Source organism: Oncorhynchus clarkii, chromosome 20 (assembly GCF_045791955.1).
Source record: "Oncorhynchus clarkii lewisi isolate Uvic-CL-2024 chromosome 20, UVic_Ocla_1.0, whole genome shotgun sequence".
NCBI classification, from domain to species: Eukaryota; Metazoa; Chordata; class Actinopteri; order Salmoniformes; family Salmonidae; genus Oncorhynchus; species Oncorhynchus clarkii.
In genome coordinates this window covers 12,148,057-12,170,236 of record NC_092166.1, presented here as the reverse complement: position 1 = coordinate 12,170,236, position 22,180 = coordinate 12,148,057, and the positions used below count along the sequence as shown (strand labels likewise).

The 22,180-nt window shown below is 45.5% G+C and overlaps 1 long non-coding RNA gene across 2 annotated transcripts; it reads right to left on the bottom strand.

The window, feature by feature from the left end:
- Positions 1 to 287: 287 nt before the first annotated feature.
- On the bottom strand, positions 288 to 3,981 carry LOC139375916 (uncharacterized). 2 transcript variants are annotated; one of them, XR_011627861.1, is made up of 3 exons: positions 3,590 to 3,981; positions 1,783 to 1,890; positions 288 to 695 (listed from the first exon to the last, which is right to left on the bottom strand). It is a non-coding gene; the product is annotated as an uncharacterized lncRNA (long non-coding RNA). The 2 variants fall into 2 exon arrangements; XR_011627862.1 differs by having other exon boundaries at positions 1,783 to 1,887.
- Positions 3,982 to 22,180: the final 18,199 nt, after the last annotated feature.

Here is a 22,180-nt window from a genome sequence, read left to right as displayed (position 1 = left end):
CAGACTGGGCAACACGGGGAAGCCCGATCTCAGAAGGAGAGTGCAATTAAGCAGAGGGGTCGTGGTGTATGGCCAATATACCACGGCTAAGGGCTGTTCTAGGCTGTTCATATACCACAAACCCCCGAGGTGCCTTATTGCTATTATAAACTGGTCACCAATGTAGTTAGAGCAGTAAAAATAAATGTGTCATACCCGTGGTATACGGCCTGATATACCACAGCTTTTAGCCAATCAGCATTCAGAACCACCCAGTTTACAATGATTTTTAAACGCTGTGTAAACATGTTAAGAGCTACGTATGTGTAATAAACTACGTAAGCGCTACGACAAGTTTAGGAGGCAGTGATGCCCTCCCACTCCACCAGGTATTGAACCTTGCCGTCCAGGGTGACCCGGCGAGCTAGGATGCGGTACTTCTCCCCGCACTTCTCCCCGCGGCCTGCCACCCCAAAGTAGCTACTGATTGAGCTCTTCAGGTGGGACAGCTGACCACCTTGGTCCGTGAAGTGGAGCCCCGGCAGGGGGATGGGGGGCTCTGGGAGGTGGTGGGGGTCTGGCTGGTGAGGAGGGGGGATCTCAGGGTTGGGGGGCTGGAGGGTGGCCCGACATGACCGGCCCCGTCTCCTCTTCAGGGGGGGGGCTGGGCGATGGGCCAGTGGCGACCCGTGAACGTCTTACTGGAGCTACACAAGCTGGGGAGGAATAGGGAAGAGAAAGAGTGAGAGGCGAGAGAGAGAATTAGTGAGGTTGTGCACTGATGTTGGGCGATTAGGTCTGTCTCGCAGTCAGCGTTCCAATTCATCCCAAAGGTGTTCGATGTGGTTGAGGTCAGGGCTCTGTGCAGGACAGTCAAGTTCTTCCACACCGATAGACAAATCATTTCTGTATGGACCTCGCTTTGTGCACAGGGACACCGACATGCTGAAACATGAAAGGGCCTTCTCCAAACTGTTGTCAAAGTTGGAAGTACAGAATCGTCTAGAAAGTCACTATGGGGTAGGATTTCCCTTCACTGTAACTATGGGGCCTAGCCCGAACGATGAAAAAATAGTCCCAGACCATTATTCCTCCTCCACCAAACTTCATAGTTGGCAATATGCATTGGGGAAAGTAGTGTTATCCTGGCATCCGCCAAAACCAGATTCGTCCGTCGGACTGCCAGATGGTGAAGCTTGATTCATCACTCCTGAGAAGGCGTTTCCACTGCTCCAGATTCCAATGGTGCCGACCTTACGCCACACCAACCGACGCTTGGCAACGCACATGGGGATCTTAGGGTTGTGTGAGGCTGCTCGGCCATGGAAACCCATTTCATGAAGTTCAAACAGTTATTGTGCTGGTGTTGCTTCAAGAGGCAGTACAGAACTCGGAAGTGAGTGTTGCAACTGAGGACAGACAATTTTTACGCGCTTCAGCACATGGCGGTCCCGTTCTGGGAGCTTGTTTGGCCTACTACTTCGCAGCTGAGATGTTGCTGCTCCAAGACATTTCCACTTCACAATAACAGCACTTACAGTTGACCGGGGCATTTCTAGCAGGATAGAAATATGACAAACTGACTTGTTGGAAAGGTGACATCCTATGATGGTGCCACGTTGAAAGTCACTGAGCTCTTCAGTACAGGCCATCCTACTGCCAATGTTTGTCTACGGCGATTAAATGGCTGCATGCTCGATTTTATACACCTGTCAGCAGCGGGTGTGGCTGAAATAGCCAAATCAACTCATTTGAAGGGATGTCCACATACTTGGTGTACCATAATGCTATTGTAGAATGTACCTGGACTGTCTGGAGAGGCTAGTTGAGGTAGTTTCAGTGGTGCGGACGGCACTGATGGATTCCATCTCGGAGGTACTGGAGGAGGGAAGAGATCTGTCACTCCTGCTGCTGGGAGTAAAGAAGAACACCACCATTCAACAGTTTCACAAACTGAGCAAAATTATATAATTATAAAATATACTGCTGTATCAAATAAAATAAACTCAACAAAAATATAAAAACTCAACATGTAAAGTGTTGGTCCCATGTTTCATGAGGTGAAATAAAAGATACCAGAAATGTTCCAGATGCAAAAAAAGCTTATTTCTCTAAAATGTTGTGCAGAAATGTGATTACATCCCTGTTAATGACCATTTCTCCTTTGCCAAGATAATCCATCAACCTGACAGGTGTGGTATATCAAGAAGATGATTAAACGGCATGATCATTACACTGGTGCACCTTGTGCTGGGGACAATAAAAGACCATTAAAATGTTCACTTTTGTCACACAATGCCACAGACGTCTCAAGTTGAGGGAAGGTGCAATTTGGCACGTTGACTGCAGGAATGTCCACCAGAGCTGTTGCCAGAGAATTGAATGTTCATTCCTCTACCATAAACTGCCTCCAACGTCGTTTTAGAAATTTGGCATTAAGTCCAATCGGCCTCAAAACCGCAGACCATGTGAGGGTGAGAGGTTTGCTGATGTCAACGTTCTGAACAGAGTGCCCCTGTGAGAGCCAGAAATCTTGCTTGTTTGCAGGTGACCAAAATACTTATTTTCCACCATAATTTGCAAATAAATTCATTAAAAATCCTACAATGTGATTTTCTGGATTTTTTTCTCTCTCATTTTGTCTGTCATAGTTGAAGTGTACCTATGATGAAAATTACAGGCCTCTCATCTTTTTAAGTGGGAGAACTTGCACAATTGGTGGCTGACTAAATACTTGTTTGCCCCACTGTAAGATAAGTGGTGATTACAGAAATAAAGAGAACAGGTGATTAGGGAAAAAAAGAGAAACAAAGTGAAAGAGGAACTGTGGAATAGATTTGATATCCAAGAGCAGAGCAGTAGAGATAGACAGAGGGAACTGAGGAGAAAGACAAAGATAGTGACTGTGTGTGAGACTGACAGACTGACAGACAAAGAAAGAAAACAAAAGAGAGCGAGAGAGACAGCAACAGAGAGAGAAAGAGAGACAGCAACAGAGAGAGAAAGAGACAGACAGAAACAGAGAGAGAAAGACAGAGAGACAGCAACAGAGAGAGAAAGAAAGAGAGAGACAGCAACAGAGAGAAAGAGAGAGAGACAGCAACAGAGAGAAAAAGACAGACAGCAACAGAGAGAGAAAGAGAGACAGCAACAGAGAGAGAAAGAGAGACAGACAGAGACAGCAACAGAGAGAGAGACAGCAACAGAGAGAGAGAGACAGACAGCAACAGAGAAAGAGAGAGACAGCAACAGAGAAAGAGAGAGACAGCAACAGAGAGAGAAAGAGAGACAGCAACAGAGAAAGAAAGAGAGACAGAGACAACAACAGAGAGAGAGACAGACGGAGACAGACAGAGACAGCAACAGAGAGAGAAAGAGAAACAGAGACAGACAGAGACAGCAACAGAGAGAGAAAGAGAGAGACAGCAACAGAGAAAGAAAGAGAGAGAGACAGAGACAACAACAGAGAGAGACAGAGAGACGGCAACAGAGAGAGAAAGAGAAACGGAGACAGACAGAGACAGCAACAGAGAGAAAGAGACTGACAAACAAAGAGAGAGAGAAAACGACTGACAGACACTACAAAGACCGTTGTTGGGCCCTGTTGTACCTGCCGTTCTCTCTCCTCCAGCTGCAGAGGAGACAGTGGCTTGCAGTCTGACCTCTGCCTGGACCACACACCTGTGCCACCTATAGAAGACAACACACAGGTCATCTTCTAGCCATAGTAAAATTGACAGAAATACCACACTTTGTTGTGTTATGGATACAACACAGAAAGAATGCATGGTTTCATTTGGGTATGTCCTTTTATAAACAGCAACAAAATGAAGGTTTCGCCTTGCCCCTGGCATGTTGGGTGATGCTTTCCATCGCTCTGCACAGGCTCTCCCAGCGAGTGTATCCTGCAGCTCCCCAACCGTCCTCTGGAGTTCTTGTGTTGTTCTCTCCCGAGACACAGGTGCTGGCTCTGCTGCAGTCCTGGAGCAATAGGTCAAAGGTCAGATATCTGAAGCTGATCTGGGACCAGTTTATGGTTTCAGATGGTTCTGAAAGGTAACTGAAGACTGAACACCATGAAATTATGTTATGATGTTACTGGTGGTGTTTTGTCAGAACAATACTTCAGGTACGCAACCATAAATCTCTCCCTCCATTCATCAGTATAATAATACCATAACTCATCTCTCCCTCCAGCAGTACAATAATATCATAACTCACCTCTCCCTCCATCCATCAGTATAATAATACCATAACTCATCTCTCCCTCATCAGTATAATACCATAACTCATCTCTCCCTCCATCCATCAGTATAATAATACCATAACTCATCTCTCCCTCATCAGTATAATAATACCATAACTCATCTCTCCCTCATCAGTACAATAATACCATAACTCATCTCTCCCTCATCAGTACAATAATACCATAACTCATCTCTCCCTCATCAGTATAATACCATAACTCATCTCTCCCTCCATTCATCAGTATAATAATACCATAACTCATCTCTCCCTCCAGCAGTACAATAATACTGTAACTCATCTCTCCCTCTCTCATACCTTCCTAAGAATCCTCCTTCCCATGTAGTTGTGCTTTTAGCAGGTCTAACCTGTCACTCAAAAACTCCACCTGTAGAGACAAAACAAGAGGTGATAGTCAACAGCTCTTCACATTTATCACTATACCAGAATGGAGAGTATGTGGTTTCCAGGGCCAACAACAACTCCAAATGAGTGTAATGTGGCCTTTATGATGTCTGTCTCAGTCTTTAACCACTTTCTCTGGTCCAGTCTGCTGTAGGGACTGACCCTTTTTGTCTATCTCCAGGGTATGGTCTCTGATGACCACGTCCAACTGGCCCAGCTGAGGAAGAGGAGGGAGACACACACAGAGAGAGAAAGGCCTTATTTATTATAATTCCATCCATTAAGACTTTGGCCATTCAAATTAAATATACTATGGCGTGCCACACAGTTAATGTTGCCTCACACACACACACACACGGTGGATCTGAAGGCATGTTATGTGGAGCTGGGGAACCTACCCAGAAGCACCGGCACAACTGTGAAATCACACACCCGCACTCAATTATTCCTACATATTTGGGCTGTGAAATCACTGTTCACCAGGGGCATATTATATCTGATCACATCTGAGTAAAGGGCATTTTGTTTAACACACACACGAGGGAATCAAAGGAAAACCACTTGCGACTGTAATGCAGAGATGTTGTGTGCGTTTGAGATGAACTGCGTCGCAGTCCGAGTCACTGATCAACAAATCACCTTGCATCCTAAATAACTAGTCAGTGTGTAATCTCAGTTAACCCGTAACAAAAAATCTCACACAATTTGGTCAGATGTTCATGTTTAGGTAGTTCTGTCCAGGAGAGATGAATCAGTGTGTGACCCAGATAAGTGATTCTGATCCCCTCAGACAGCCTGTACTCAGTCACAGAACGTAGTCTTTTTGACGCCTTTAGTTTAACTTCAATACTACTGCATCCATGCCTGAGGTGAGGAGTTACAGTAGCTGTTCAATAGGATTTTACAGATCATCAGGTGTTGCTGTAGTTGTTATTATGTTTGAATGAGAGACGATCCACGTGTATACATGTCAAAGCTTCACAATAATCCCCATGACATACACCCGGTTAGAGCGTGCCCTTTGACAGTTGGTGACACTGTCAACTTGTCAAGTCATGTTGGCTGGGGGACAACTGTGTATTTGACAAAGATGTTTACCAAAGATGAAGTGGCTGGTTGGTATCAAACAGAGGCCATTAACTCCATACCAGACAGACAAGAGTGATATTGTATTTGGAATGGAGAACAGGACGTAAAATGTAATATCCTGTTCTGTGTCTCTATGTACACAAAGAGATCATGTGTATCAAATGATTTATGACTCATCACGGGTGCTTGATATCCGTGTGTGTGTGTGTGTGTGTGTGTGTGTCCAAAGCAACTGCTCTTTGTTCTCCGCACTGCGACAAAGCCTCAAAAGAATACACAATTTATACATTATAAAAACAATACATTATGAAATCTATAAATAATACAAATAGAATGATCCATATTATGAATGACAGAGACCAACTCAGCCTGCCACTGTATAGTACAGTTAGCCTCCTCCTCTTGAAACGGAGGCTTTCCCTTGATGATGATGATGATGATGATGATCACGTCACGATTCAGTGTAAATAGGAGCTACGTTTTCAGCATTGCACCTAATTCTCAACAAATAAGTTATGCACAGTACGTAATATGTACTTTTAAATATAGTATATACATATTACACATATCATATTTCCTTTTTTATGTAGTAAAAAGTCACAGTAAAAAGACAAACAAGGTCATCCAAAATCAAAGATTATTAAATCTGACCAAAGAATGTTTTCATTGTGTTAAAACCAAATCAAAACGCAGGACTTAGGAACCAGTCTTCCCAAACCGGTCTGTCAACGAAGTCGCAGACACAAATCCACAGCGCTCGGCAGGTCAGCGGTTGCCATGGTTACACTGTCCATAGACAGCACGTGTTACTTCCGGTGTGCTGGCAGCGCTTCTTCAATGAAATGTGTAATGAAATAGGTTTTAGAAATGAAATACCTTCACCTTCAAATTGCCATGCAGTCATTTTATTACATTTTCCCCTGACCGTACTTGGGGAGGGGAACTTGTCTGTTTGGAGATGATTTTGTTTAAGAAGCATTTCCTAAAGGTTTGAGGGGAAACCAGTCTTCTTCAATGAAGCAACAAATGGAGACCAACGGTCATGGGGTGTGTGTGTGTGTGTGTGTGTGTGTGTGTGTGTGTGTGTGTGTGTGTGTGTGTGTCGGGCGGTTGGCAGAGAGGCTCACCTGAGCTCGGCGGACAGTTTCTCCAATGAAATCTGTCGTTCATCTGCGCCAAGCTGCGTGGCCTGTAACAGGTCTCTCAGCTCCTGTAGTTTCTCTAGGGTGTCGTGCATCTCATCGCGCACCTCCTGTAGCTGTCCCTCCAGATCCTTCACATGCTGCACAGAGGTCCGCCTGTCCTCCTCACAGCAGTGGAGCTTCTCCTCCAAGTCCACAACTGCAGGGGGGAGGAGAAGGGGAAGAGAAGGGGAGGAGAAGGGGAGGAGAAGGGGAAGAGAGGGTTTCCACAATGAACGTTCTTTGTTCAGTTCAGTTCTAGAATCACAGAAGTCTAAAGGAAATGGGCCCTAATGAATGAAGAAATGAAGAAAAATGGAAGGATCTAAAATACCCCCCCCCCAGTGTCCTACCCGTGTCGTTCTTCTCCTCCAGTAGGCCCTGGGTCTTCTGCAGGGTCTCCTCCACGTAGCTGAGCTGGGAGGAATTCATACTGGTGTCTCTCCGCAGCCTCTGCAGCTCCTGCTCCATGGATGACAGCTCCCCACGACACGTATTTATCTCAGACGACAGCTGACTGGAATACACACACGTTAGTAGGCATATCCTCACACAGATCAAATCAAATACACTGTCACAGACATGCAGAGATCACACCGGGAACTCACACACATTCTAGACACTCTCCATCTGGCGTCCACCTAACAGTGCACAACCGTGCCCCCATAATGCTACTGCACTACCCGCAAAAAACTCAGGATCTGTAGGACCTGGGACCAAATTAAAGTACTAACTGAGTAACTTAAAACTAGAATACTGAGTAACTTAAAACTAGAATACTGAGTAACTTAAGTACTAACTGACAAGTGTTAGAAGCATCTTCCATCCCCTGTATAGACTACATAGAAGAAGCAATGTCCTAAAGTGCTCCTCTATTCTCCGCTGTTAAACTCCACCCTGAGCACAGAAAACTCACTCTTCCTAGGAACGATGCTTCAGAGAGCAGAGCGCTGTATATATATATATATACCCCATGAGAGTGGAGGGAGGAGATCGGGTGTGGGTGGGGGAGCGCGAGGGGGAGGAGATGGGAGGTTAGAGGAGGGGAGATGGGGGGTTAGAGGGGGGAGATGGGGGGTTAGGGGAGGAGATGGGGGGTTAGGGGAGGAGATGGGGGGGTTAGAGGAGGAGATGGGAGGTTAGAGGAGGGGAGATGGGGGTTAGGGGAGGAGATGGGGGTTAGGGGAGGAGATGGGGGTTAGGGGAGGAGATGGGGGGTTAGGGGAGGAGATGGGGGGTTAGGGGAGGAGATGGGGGGTTAGGGGAGGAGATGGGGGGTGGTGGGAGGAGATGGGGGGTGGTGGGAGGAGATGGGGGGTTAGGGGAGGAGATGGGGGGTTAGGGGAGGAGATGGGGGGTTAGGGGAGGAGATGGGGGGTGGTGGGAGGAGATGGGGGGTTAGGGGAGGAGATGGGGGTTAGAGGGAGGAGATGGGACACAATAAGAACACTGGTTGTGGAGGCACTAGAGTCATGGGGCTGTCTCATTCTGTCAGCTCCTCAGGGGATAAGAATATCTCTCCCTCTCTCTCTCTCTGTTATAGGGTAGGAGCTGCTCTGTCTGACTGAACTCAAATGACTCCCATTATACAACAGTGAACAGTTGGAGTCTACAAACATAAATTATTTTGTGGTCTTATCTGATGGTTTCTACAACGCCTTCAAAACATTCTTTTTGAATGACAACCACACATACAATTATCTGTAAGATCCCTCAGTTGAGCAGTGAATTCCAAACACAAATTCAACGCAAAGACCAGGGAGGTTTTCCAATGCAATGAAGTTATTGGTAGAGGAGTAAAAAAAATAAAAAATTAAACATTGAACATCCCTTTGAGCATGGTGAAGTTATTAATGACACTTTGGATGGTGTATCAATACATCCAGTCACTGCAAATATACAGGCATCCTTCCCCACTCAGTGGACGGAGAGAAAGGAAATCACACGACTGCCCTCATTTCACCATGAGGCCAGTCGTGACTATAAAACACTTAGTGTTCTACTGTCACAGCCATTAAACTCTGAAACACCAACAACGCCGTAGTTACTCCACAATACTACTCTAATTGACAGAGTGAAAAGAAAGAAGTCTGTACATAATAACAAATATTCTCAAATATTCCTCCTGTTTGCAACAAGACACTTCAGACATTTCAGCTTTTCATTTTTAATTAATTTGTAAAAATTTGTAAAAACATAATTCCACTTTCACATGAAATCATATCAAAATGTTATTTGTCACATGTGCCAAATACAACGGGTGTAGACCTAACAGTGAAATGCTTACAAGCCCTTAACCAACAATGCAGTTAAGAAAATACCTAAAAGAAAAGTAAGAGATAAGATTAACAAATAATTAAAGAGCAGCAGTAAATAACAACAGCGGGGCTTTATACAGGGAGTGCCGGTACAGAGTCAATGTGCGGGGGCACAGACTGGTCGAGTTAATATGTACATGTAGGTAGAGTTTTTAAAGTGACTATGCATAGATAATAGAGTAGCAGCAGCGTTGATGCAGATAGTCTGGGTAGCCATTTGATTAGCTGTTCAGGACTCTTACGGCTTGGGGGTGGAAGCTGTTAAGAAGCCTCTTGGACCTAGACTTGGCGCTCCGGTATCGCTTGCCATGTGGTAGCAGAGAGAACAATCTATGACTAGGGTGGCTGGAGTCCTTGACAATTTTTAGGGCCTTCCTCTGACACCGCCTGGTATAGAGGTCCTGGACAGCAGGAAGTTTGGCCCCAGTGATGTACTGGGTCGTACGCACTACCCTCTGTAGTGCCTTACGGTCAAAGGCCGAACAGTTGCCATATCAGGCAGTGATACAACCCGTCAGAACGCTCTCGAAGGCGCAGCTGTAAAACCTTTTGAGGATCTGAGGACCCATGCCAAATCTTTTCAGTCTCCTGAGAGGGAATAGGTTTTGTCATGCCCTCTTCACGACTGTCTTGGTGTGCTTGGACCAATGGGGTATTGTGTGTAGGCCAGTAACAACAAATCTCTAAATAATCTATTTTAAATTTAGGCCCAGAACCACCAAAATGTCTAAAAAGGGGTGTGAATACTTTCCATATTTTCAAGCATACCGGTGGCTGCATCATGTTATGGGTATACTTGTAATCGTTAAGGACAGGGGAGTTTTTCAGGATAAAACATTTACAGAATGGAGCTATGCATAGGCAAAATCCTAGAAGAAAACCTTCAGTCTGCTTTCTAACAGACACTGGAAGATGAATTCCCCTTTCAGCAGGACAATAACCTAAAACACAAGTCTAAATCTACACAGGAGTTGCTTACCAAGACAGTGAATGTTCCTGAGTGGCCGAGTTACAGTTTTAACTTAAATCTGCTTGAAAATCTATGGCAAGACTTGAAAATGGTTATCTAGCAATGATCAACAACCAATTTGAAAGAGCTTGAAGAGAATAAAATGGGCAAATATTGTACAATCCAGGAGCCTGAACCAGAAAAACTCACAGCTGTAATCACTACCAAAGCTGATTCTAACATTGAATAAGGGGTAAGAATATTTATTTAAATTAGATACTTCTGTATTTAATTTTAAATAAATCTGCAACAAATTCTAAAAAACACGTTTTCACTTTGTTATTATGGGGTATTGTGTGTAGATGGATGTGGGGGGGGGGGGGGGGGGGGATCCATGAATTCAGGCTGTAACAACAAAATGTGGAATAAGTCAAGGGGTGTGAATACTTTGTGAAGGCTCTGTAAAGGCAGTGTGGTATGTTTCCGTGTGGCACCAACTACAACTATAGAGAGTTATTGTAAATTAAACTTCTCATAGATTAGACATCATAATATCTGTTTTGTTTTGTGCATAAACAAAGAAGCAAATTTGACTGGCTTGATTAACGAATCAGCCATTAATGCAATGACTTAATTCAATTAAATAGAGTGAATTGTGTGACTGAAGCGTTCTATAGAAAACTACACATCAAATGTGAATGAATAAAAATCTGTGGAGCCGGGGGAGCTGTGCTGCCGGGGGAGCTGTGCTGCCGGAGGAGCTGTGCTGCCGGGGGAGCTGTGCTGCCGGGGGAGCTGTGCTGCCGGGGGAGCTGTGCTGCCGGAGGAGCTGTGCTGCCGGGGGAGCTGTGCTGCCGGGGGAGCTGTGCAGCCGGGGGAGCTGTGGAGCCGGGGGAGCTGTGCAGCCGGGGGAGCTGTGCAGCCGGGGGAGCTGTGCTGCCGGGGGAGCTGTGGAGCCGGGGGAGCTGTGGAGCCGGGGGAGCTGTGCAGCCGGGGGAGCTGTGCTGCCGGGGGAGCTGTGCAGCCGGGGGAGCTGTGCAGCCGGGGGAGCTGTGCAGCCGGGGGAGCTGTGGAGCCGGGGGAGCTGTGCTGCCGGGGGAGCTGTGCTGCCGGGGGAGCTGTGGAGCCGGGGGAGCTGTGGAGCCGGGGGAGCTGTGGAGCCGGGGGAGCTGTGCAGCCGGGGGAGCTGTGGAGCCGGGGGAGCTGTGGAGCCGGGGGAGCTGTGCAGCCGGGGGAGCTGTGCAGCCGGGGAAGCTGTGCAGCCGGGGGAGCTGTGCAGCCGGGTGTCCTCTTCTCCTGCACCTCCTTGTCGCTCCTCATCTATAGACAAGCGCGCCCACTCCAGCTCCAACGCAGACACCTGACACAAATATCATTCACTCTATATATCACATATTCATATTAAATTACTAATAATGAGTTTAAGCACAATCCTAAACATACAGTGCATTCAGAAAGTATTCAGACACCTTTACTTTTTCCACATTTTGTTACATTACAGCCATAATAAAAAATGTGCCTCAATCTACACACAATACTCCATAATGACAAAGTGAAAACAGGTTTAGACATTTTTTCAAATTTATAAAAAAATTAAAATGATAAATGATTTACATAATTATTCAGACCCTTTGCTATGATGAGACTCGAAATTGAGCTCAGGTGCATCCTGTTTCCAATTGATTGGAGTCCACCTGTGGTAAATTTAATTAATTGGACATGATGTGGAAAAGCACACACCTGTCTATATAAAGGTCCCACAGTTGACAATGCATATCAGAGCAAAAACCAAGCCATGCGGTCGAAAGAATTGTCTGTAGAGCCCCGAGACAAGATTGTGTTGAGGCACAGATCTAGGGAAGGGCAACAAAAAATGGCTGCAGTATTAAAGGTCTCCAAGAACAGCAGCAGCACTCCACCAATCAGGCCTGGTAGAGTGGCCAGACGGAAACCACTCCTCAGTAAAAGGCACATGACAGCCCACTTGGAGTTTTCCCAAAAGGCCCCTAAAGACTCTCAGATAATGAGAAACAAGATTCTCTGGTCTGATGAAACCAAACTTGAATGACAAGTGTCACATCTGGAGGAAACCTGGCAACCTCCCTATGGCAAAGCATGGTGGTGGCAGCGTCATGCTGTGGGGATGTTTTTCAGTGGCAGGGACTGGGAGACTAGTCAGGATCGAGAGAAAGATGAACGGAGCAAAGTACAGAGAGATCCTTGTTGAAAACCTGCTCCAACAGGACAATGACCCTAAGCAAACAGCCATCTACTTCCGGCGCCGACAGAGATGGCCGCCTCGCTTCGCGTTCCTAGGAAACTATGCAGTTTTTTGTTTTTTTACGTGTTATTTCTTACATTAGTACCCCAGGTCATCTTAGGTTTCATTACATACAGTCGAGAAGAACTACTATAAGATCAGCGTCAACTCACCATCAGTACGACCAAGAATATGTTTTTCGCGACGCGGATCCTGTGTTCTGCCTTACAAACAGGACAACGGAGTGGATCCCATGCAGCGACCCAAAAAAACGACTCCGAAAAAGAGGGAAACGAGGCGGTCTTCTGGTCAGACTCCGGAGACGGGCACACCGTGCACCACTCCCTAGCATTCTTCTTGCCAATGTCCAGTCTCTTGACAACAAGGTTGATGAAATCCGAGCAAGAGTAGCATTCCAGAGGGACATCAGAGACTGTAACGTTCTTTGCTTCACGGAAACGTGGCTCACTGGAGAGACGCTATCCGAGGCGGTGCAGCCAACGGGTTTCTCCACGCATCGCGCCGACAGAAACAAACATCTTTCTGGTAAGAAGAGGGGCGGGGGCGTATGCCTTATGGCTAACGTGACATGGTGTGATGAAAGAAACATACAGGAACTCAAATCCTTCTGTTCACCTGATTTAGAATTCATCACAATCAAATGTAGACCGCATTATCTACCAAGATAATTCTCTTCGATTATAATCACAGCCGTATATATCCCCCCCCAAGCAGACACATCGATGGCTCTGAATGAACTTTATTTGACTCTTTGCAAACTGGAAACCATTTATCCGGAGGCTGCATTCATTGTAGCTGGGGATTTTAACAAGGCTAATCTGAAAACAAGACTCCCTAAATTTTATCAGCATATCGATTGCGCAACCAGGGGTGGAAAGACCTTGGATCATTGTTACTCTAACTTCCGCGACGCATATAAGGCCCTGCCCTGCCCCGCCCCCCTTTCGGAAAAGCTGACCACGACTCCATTTTGTTTATCCCTGCCTACAGACAGAAACTAAAACAAGAGGCTCCCACGCTGAGATCTGTCCAACGCTGGTCCGACCAAGCTGACTCCACACTCCAAGACTGCTTCCATCACGTGGACTGGGACATGTTTCGTATTGCGTCAGACAACAACATTGACGAATACGCTGATTCGGTGTGCGAGTTCATTAGAACGTGCGTTGAAGATGTCGTTCCCATAGCAACGATTAAAACATTCCCTAACCAGAAACCGTGGATTGATGGCAGCATTCGCGTGAAACTGAATGCGCGAACCACTGCTTTTAATCAGGGCAAGGTGTCTGGTAACATGACCGAATACAAACAGTGCAGCTATTCCCCCCGCAAGGCTATCAAACAAGCTAAGCGTCAGTACAGAGACAAAGTAGAATCTCAATTCAACGGCTCAGACACAAGAGGCATGTGGCAGGGTCTACAGTCAATCACGGACTACAGGAAGAAATCCAGCCCAGTCACGGACCAGGATGTCCTGCTCCCAGGCAGACTAAATAACTTTTTTGCCTGCTTTGAGGACAATACAGTGCCACTGACACGGCCTGCAACGAAAACATGCGGTCTCTCCTTCACTGCAGCCGAGGTGAGTAAGACATTTAAACGTGTTAACCCTCGCAAGGCTGCAGGCCCAGACGGCATCCCCAGCCGCGCCCTCAGAGCATGCGCAGACCAGCTGGCCGGTGTGTTTACGGACATATTCAATCAATCCCTATACCAGTCTGCTGTTCCCACATGCTTCAAGAGGGCCACCATTGTTCCTGTTCCCAAGAAAGCTAAGGTAACTGAGCTAAACGACTACCGCCCCGTAGCACTCACTTCCGTCATCATGAAGTGCTTTGAGAGACTAGTCAAGGACCATATCACCTCCACCCTACCTGACACCCTAGACCCACTCCAATTTGCTTACCGCCCAAATAGGTCCACAGACGATGCAATATCAACCACACTGCACACTGCCCTAACCCATCTGGACAAGAGGAATACCTATGTGAGAATGCTGTTCATTGACTACAGCTCGGCATTCAACACCATAGTACCCTCCAAGCTCGTCATCAAGCTCGAGACCCTGGGTCTCGACCCCGCCCTGTGCAACTGGGTACTGGACTTCCTGATGGGCCGCCCCCAGGTGGTGAGGGTAGGCAACAACATCTCCTCCCCGCTGATCCTCAACACTGGGGCCCCACAAGGGTGCGTTCTGAGCCCTCTCCTGTACTCCCTGTTCAGCCACGACTGCGTGGCCACGCACGCCTCCAACTCAATCATCAAGTTTGCGGACGACACAACAGTGGTAGGCTTGATTACCAACAACGACGAGACGGCCTACAGGGAGGAGGTGAGGGCCCTCGGAGTGTGGTGTCAGGAAAATAACCTCACACTCAACGTCAACAAAACTAAGGAGATGATTGTGGACTTCAGGAAACAGCAGAGGGAACACCCCCCTATCCACATCGATGGAACAGTAGTGGAGAGGGTAGCAAGTTTTAAGTTCCTCGGCATACACGTCACAGACAAACTGAATTGGTCCACTCACACAGACAGCATTGTGAAGAAGGCGCAGCAACGCCTCTTCAACCTCAGGAGGCTGAAGAAATTCGGCTTGTCACCAAAAGCACTCACAAACTTCTACAGATGCACAATCGAGAGCATCCTGGCGGGCTGTATCACCGCCTGGTACGGCAACTGCTCCGCCCTCAACCGTAAGGCTCTCCAGAAGGTAGTGAGGTCTGCACAACGCATCACCGGGGGCAAACTACCTGCCCTCCAGGACCCCTACTCCACCCGATGTCACAGGAAGGCCATAAAGATCATCAAGGACATCAACCACCCGAGCCACTGCCTGTTCACCCCGCTATCATCCAGAAGGCGAGGTCAGTACAGGTGCATCAAAGCTGGGACCGAGACTGAAAAACAGCTTCTATCTCAAGGCCATCAGACTGTTAAACAGCCACCACTAACATTGAGTGGCTGCTGCCAACACACTGACACTGACTCAACTCCAGCCACTTTAATAATGGGACTTGATGGGAAATGATGTAAATATATCACTAGCCACTTTAAACAATGCTACCTTATATAATGTTACTTACCCTACATTATTCATCTCATATGCATACGTATATACTGTACTCTATATCATTGACTGTATCCTTATGTAATACATGTATCACTAGCCACTTTAACTATGCCACTTTGTTTACATACTCATCTCATATGTATATACTGTACTCGATACCATCTACTGTATCTTGCCTATGCTGCTCTGTACCATCACTCATTCATATATCCTTATGTACATATTCTTTATCCCCTTACACTGTGTACAAGACAGTAGTTTTGGAATTGTTAGTTAGATTACTTGTTGGTTATTACTGCATTGTCGGAACTAGAAGCACAAGCATTTCGCTACACTCGCATTAACATCTGCTAACCATGTGTATGTGACAAATAAAATTTGATTTTGATTTGAAGACAATGCAGGAGTGGCTTCGGGACAAGTCTCTGAATGTCCTTGAGTGGCCCAGCCAGAGCATGGACTTGAACCCAATCAAACATCTCTGGAGAAACCTGAAAATAGATGTGCAGCGACGCTCCCCAACCAACCTGACAGAGTTTCAGAGGATCTGCAGAGAAGAATGGGAGAAACACCCCAAATTCAGGTGTGCCCAGCTTGTAGCGTCATACCCAAGAAGACTCGAGGCTGTAATCGCTGCCTCGAAAGGTACTTCAATAAAGTACTGAGTAAAGGGTCTGAATACTTATGTAAATGTGATATTTCATTTTCTTTATTTGCAAAAATGTCAAAAACTGTTTTTGCTTTGTTATTATGAGGTATTGTGTGTTGATGAGAAGAAAAAATACATTTTATAATAAGCCTCTAACGTAACAAAATGTTGAAAAAGTTTAATTCACATTAAGTTGCTTTCATCCCTGTGTAGTCATGGAAACAAATGTTTTTTGCTATTTATTATTTTTTTACAGTTGTAAATTTTGAACTGAATGTCAGATAAGCAAAGTACAGTACACAGATAAATGAACAATAAATATTTATTTCTGTAGGCAATAGTATGTGCGTCAATGGGAGGGATTTCAAGAAGCACAAGACTTGCATTTAAGTAGATCTCTTTTCTAGTGCTGCTTCCAGTAGGAAAACAGTGTTATTACTGTCTGTAGCTTACTATTAGACAGACACAAACCAGGCCACATCAGCAAGTTAGATCAGAGTCCATGTCACCAGAGCTAAATTCAAAACGTATATGATTTTTCACTATGGACCGACCCTGATTTGTGATAATCTGTGGGCGTAACATTAAAGTTGAAACAAATGCAGACCATTGTCAAGCCGCGCTTTCAGAAATGTTAATCCCCACAACTGTAGATATTTAGATTTGGTCAATGGAGTCCTTTATACCGTGTTCTTGGTGAAGAACAAGAAGAAGAAAAAAAGAACAGTGACACAACAATATGGCAAGAGCATCTGAAATGACTAGCTAAGACCATTATAACCACATACAGAACCCTGCTATGTCAAATACTCAAATAAATGGAGTATAATGCAATAGCTTTTGCTTGACAGATGTGTGTTTTACCTTAGGTCTCAATGCAATGTTAGGGTTCTCCCTGTCTGTAAGACACATTCATACCTGGCGTCTAGGTAGACCATTTGTCTTAGTCTCTCTAGTTGGTTTTACCACCCTGTAGCTGGCTCAATGGCCCGTGTTTTACCAAGTTGACACTACACCTCGTTATTTGTGACGTCCCTCTATAGGACACATTTACACCCATCTAGGTAGAGTATTTGTCTTCGTCTCTCATCTAGGTAGAGTATTTGTCTTCGTCTCTCATCTAGGTAGAGTATTTGTCTTCGTCTCTCATCTAGGTAGAGTATTTGTCTATGTATCTTGTCTCTCCCATAGGTTTCTCTACATGTCCCTGTAGCTGGCTGTGGCTGTCCTCCAGCTCGGCCAGCGGGTGCTGCTCTCCTGTAACATGTTCTGCTGCAGGGAGTACTGGAGCTGGACACTGAAGTGACTATACACCAGAGTGCTGCTACGCAACTCCTCCTGCAGAGACAACAGCCGACGACGGAGTGGAGAGGGACAGGTGGTCACACACACAAAGTGATACAAACACACATGCACAAACAGTCAAAAGCACACACACAAGCATGGTAGTGGAGACTGTCAGACAGTCACAATGCTGTACAAGTAACAGGGAGGTACCTACATGTAGCACCGCAAAACACACACACCTCGTGGCTCTTGATGTCCAGCTGTCTCTGGTACTGATCCTTGGCCTCCATCTCTACAGGCCAGCGCTGTCTCTGGTACCGATCCTTGGCCTCCATCTCTACAGGCCAGCGCTGTCTCTGGTACTGATCCTTGGCCTCCATCTCTACAGGCCAGCGCTGTCTCTGGTACCGATCCTTGGCCTCCATCTCTACAGGCCAGCGCTGTCTCTGGTACTGATCCTTGGCCTCCATCTCTACAGGCCAGCGCTGTCTCTGGTACCGATCCTTGGCCTCCATCTCTACAGGCCAGCGCTGTCTCCAGCTGCCTCACTTGACACACAGAAACAAAACATGTTCATGTAATTAGAAACGCTCCTGTTATCTGCAATATGTTATGTATTTATGTCAACATACATGTTATTGTAATTTCTCCTTGCCATATTGCACATCCTTGTATTGTATGCAATCCTTGATCCTTGATACCATTATCATACCATTATCATACCATAGGTAAGACATTTGATGAGGGAGAGAATGGGAGAAGGGAGATGGAAAGATGGGTGGGGAATAGGGAGACAGAAATATGAGGGAGAGAAGAGGAGAAGGGAGACGGAACGATGTAGGGGAGAAGGGAGACGGAACGATGAAGGGGAGAAGGGAGACGGAACGATGAAGGGGAGAAGGGAGACGGAACGATGAAGGGGAGAAGGGAGACGGAACGATGAAGGGGAGAAGGGAATGAGACTCATTTGGAATGAGACTAACATGAGGTAAAATAAATAAATCATTAATCAGAAGACTATTGATCAGATATGAAAATATCTGAAAGGTTATATTGGGAAATTATAACTTTGTAATCTGAATACTTTCCTTGGTGCCCCGACTTCCTAGTTAATTACAGTTACATGATTATTCAATTTAATCAAGTAACTAATTACAGAGAATCTTTGATAAAAACAAAGTCTTCAGTTTAATGATAGTAAAGACACGACAGGAGCCGGAAAGATGTAGGGGAGAAGGGAGCCGGAAAGATGTAGGGGAGAAGGGAGCCGGAAAGATGAAGGGGAGAAGGGAGCCGGAAAGATGAAGGGGAGAAGGGAGCCGGAAAGATGAAGGGGAGAAGGGAGCCGGAGAGATGAAGGGGAGAAGGGAGCCGGAGAGATGTAGGGGAGAAGGGAGACGGAGAGATGTAGGGGAGAAGGGAGACGGAGAGATGTAGGGGAGAAGGGAGACGGAGAGATGTAGGGGAGAAGGGAGACGGAGAGATGTAGGGGAGAAGGGAGACAGAGAGATGTAGGGGAGAAGGGAGACAGAGAGATGTAGGGGAGAAGGGAGACAGAAAGATGTAGGGGAGAAGGGAGACAGAAAGATTAGAGCGGCAGGTAGCCTAGTGCAGGTATACCCCTAGGGGTACGCGCAATGCAGTCGGGGGTATGCCAAATAAAAATGTCATTCACATTTAAAAAAAAAAAATAAATAATATATATAGTTTTTTAAAATGTTTTTATTTTTTTCTTCACATTTTGAAACAGTTCATTTATATTTTCCAATGGGGCTATACACTTGGGTGAGGTTTTTGGCGGGCCTGGCACAGCTCCTTGTATATGACCGTTACGTTTATGGGGGGTCAATTAAGGAAGACATCCTCTTCTGCAAACCACTGGAAACCAGGACAACAGGAGAGGATATTTTTTAAGTACTGGACAGCTTTGTGACATCAAATGGACTTTGGTGGTCAAGATGTGCTGGTATCTGTACTGATGGCATGACAGGGAGACATAGCGGAGTGGTAACGTGCGTGCAAGCAGTTGCTCCCAACGCCACTTGGGTACACTGCAGCATCTACCGAGAGGCTCTTGCTGCCAAAGGAATGCCTGACAGCTTGAAAGACATTTTGGACCCTACAGTGAAAATGTTTTTTTGTTAAAGCAAGGCCCCTGAACTCTCGTGTATTTTCTGCACTATGCAATGATATGGGCAGCGACCATGTAACGCTTTTACAACATACAAAAGTGCACTGGTTATCAAGGGGCAAAGTATTGACACGTTTTTTTTAAATTGAGAGATGAGCTTAAAGTTCTTTACTGACCATCATTTTCACTTGTCTGACCGCTTGCATGATGACGTGTTTCTCACACGACTGGCCTGTCTGGGTGATGTTTTTTCTCACCTGAATGATCTGAATCTAGGATTACAGGGACTCTCCGCAACTATATTCAATGTGAGGGACAAAATTGAGGATGTGATTAAGAAGTTAGAATTCTTCTCTGTCTGCATTAACAAGGACAACACACAGGTCTTTCCATCATTGTATGATTTTTTGTGTGCAAATTCAAGCTTGCAAACTCAAGCTTACAGACAATGTCAAATGTGATATAGCGAAGCACCTGAGTGAGTTGGGTGCGCAATTACACAGTTACTTTCCTGAAACTGATGACACAAACAACTGGATTCGTTATCCCTCTCATGCCCTGTCTCCAGTCAACTTACCGATATCTGAACAAGAGTGCCTCATAGAAATTGCAACAAGCGGTTCTGGGAAAACTGAAGACGCTGCTGCCAGATTTCTGGATTGGGCTGTGCTCAGAGTATCCTGCCTTGGCAAATCGCGCTGTTAAGACACTGATGCCCTTTGCAACCACGTACCTATGTGAGAGTGGATTCTCGGCCCTCACAAGCATGAAAACTAAATATAGGCACAGACTGTGTGTGGAAAATGATTTAAGACTGAGACTCTCCAATACAACCCAACATTGCAGAGTTATGTGCATCCTTTCAAGCACACCCTTCTCATTAACCTGTGGTGAGTTATTCACAATTTTTGATGAACAAATAAAGTTTTATGTAAGATGGCTAAATAAAGAGATAAATTATTGATTATTACATTATTATTTGTGCCCTGGTCCTATAAGAGCTCTTTGCCACTTCCCACGAGCCAAGTTGTGACAAAAACACACACTCATTCTTATATTTAATAAATGTATCGTATAGTGTGTGTGGCAGGCTTACAATGATGTCAAAAAACAACATTTGAGAGTGCGCTGACCCTCGTGCTAGAGGAGGTACGCAGCTGGAGGTTGAACGTTTGAAGGGGTACGGGACTATAAAAAGTTTGGGAACCACTGGCCTAGTGGATAGAGCATTTGGCCAGTAACGAAATGGTTGCTGGTTCAAATACTCAGGCCGACAAGGAACTTAAACCTCATTTGCTCCAGGGGCGTCGTACTACTACCACTCTTCATATTTTCTGCATCATGTTATGGGTTTTCTTGTCATCGGCAGGGATTAGGGAGTTGTTTAGGATAAAAAGAAACAGAATAAAGTCAAGCACATCCTAAGACAGGAATAGGGGGATTCAGAAGAGTTTTGGTACAAGGATAAGTATGCCCATATTACCTGTCATTGTTTAGGTATGCAGCAATATTGATACATGGGCAGAGCCACGTATCAACCGGAGGGATGGTACAGGTAATTAGACAACACTTTGTAGAATAAGGATGGTAGAGTAGGTTAGGAAAGACGTTGTGGCCTATGTGATAACGAACTACTTAAAACATTTTTTTTTAGTAATAGATAAATATAGTAAATGGATAGAAGAGTTCTCAACTTACTTGGTGGACACGATTATGGTAACTAAAAAATTAGGTCAATATATTATCCCAAGAGTTGGGTTACTAGGATCTATTTCTTTAGAAGGCCAGAGTTAGGGACCAGAACAGGTAGATAAAGAAGTTGAAGATATACTAGCAGAACACATGAGAAGACTGTTTGTTAACCAAACCCGTATGTCCAAGATTTTATGTCCAACAGGTGAATTACAGGAGAAGGTGATTCACTCAATCCAACCAGGAGACTGGGTGTGGATCCAGTCCCTGAGGGGAATAGACTGGAAGCAGCCCCGTTGGGAAGGTCCATACCAGGTTGCTAAACCACCGCCTTTGCCATTAGAATAGCTGAGAGAGTCACTTGGGTCTACGTTACCCACTGAAAGAAGGTATGTACACATATGAGCACGGCTGATCACACACAGAGTTAGGAGAAGAACTGTTTGTGCTCCTAGAAGTGTGAGTGTGGGGTGGTACCTAGCAGACCAACTAAGGGCAGGAGAGGGTTGGCGGTTTTTGGGAAGAGTAGGGGCTCTGAACTGCATCATAGTCTGGGTAACCTTTCTGATACATCCAGATCTACCTCCTGCCGGTACTAATTATATGACACCATTGTCAGTAGAAGTAAAATATAAACTATATAATACACTGATGAGTCACTTACAGAATAAGGAGTCGAAGAAGATCAAGATGTAGGATTTACGATAAACAAACAATTCCCTAGGAAAGCAAATAACTTTACAGGGATTGGGTTGGCCAGATTGAAGTACTCGGCCAACCCACCTCGGTTCACTTTAACTCCTGATGAGTACCAGTGTTATAGATACAAGAATGGCACAGAGAACTTAGATGATTTTAATGGCTAAAAGGTAATCGTTAATGTGACTGACTTAGGTTTGGA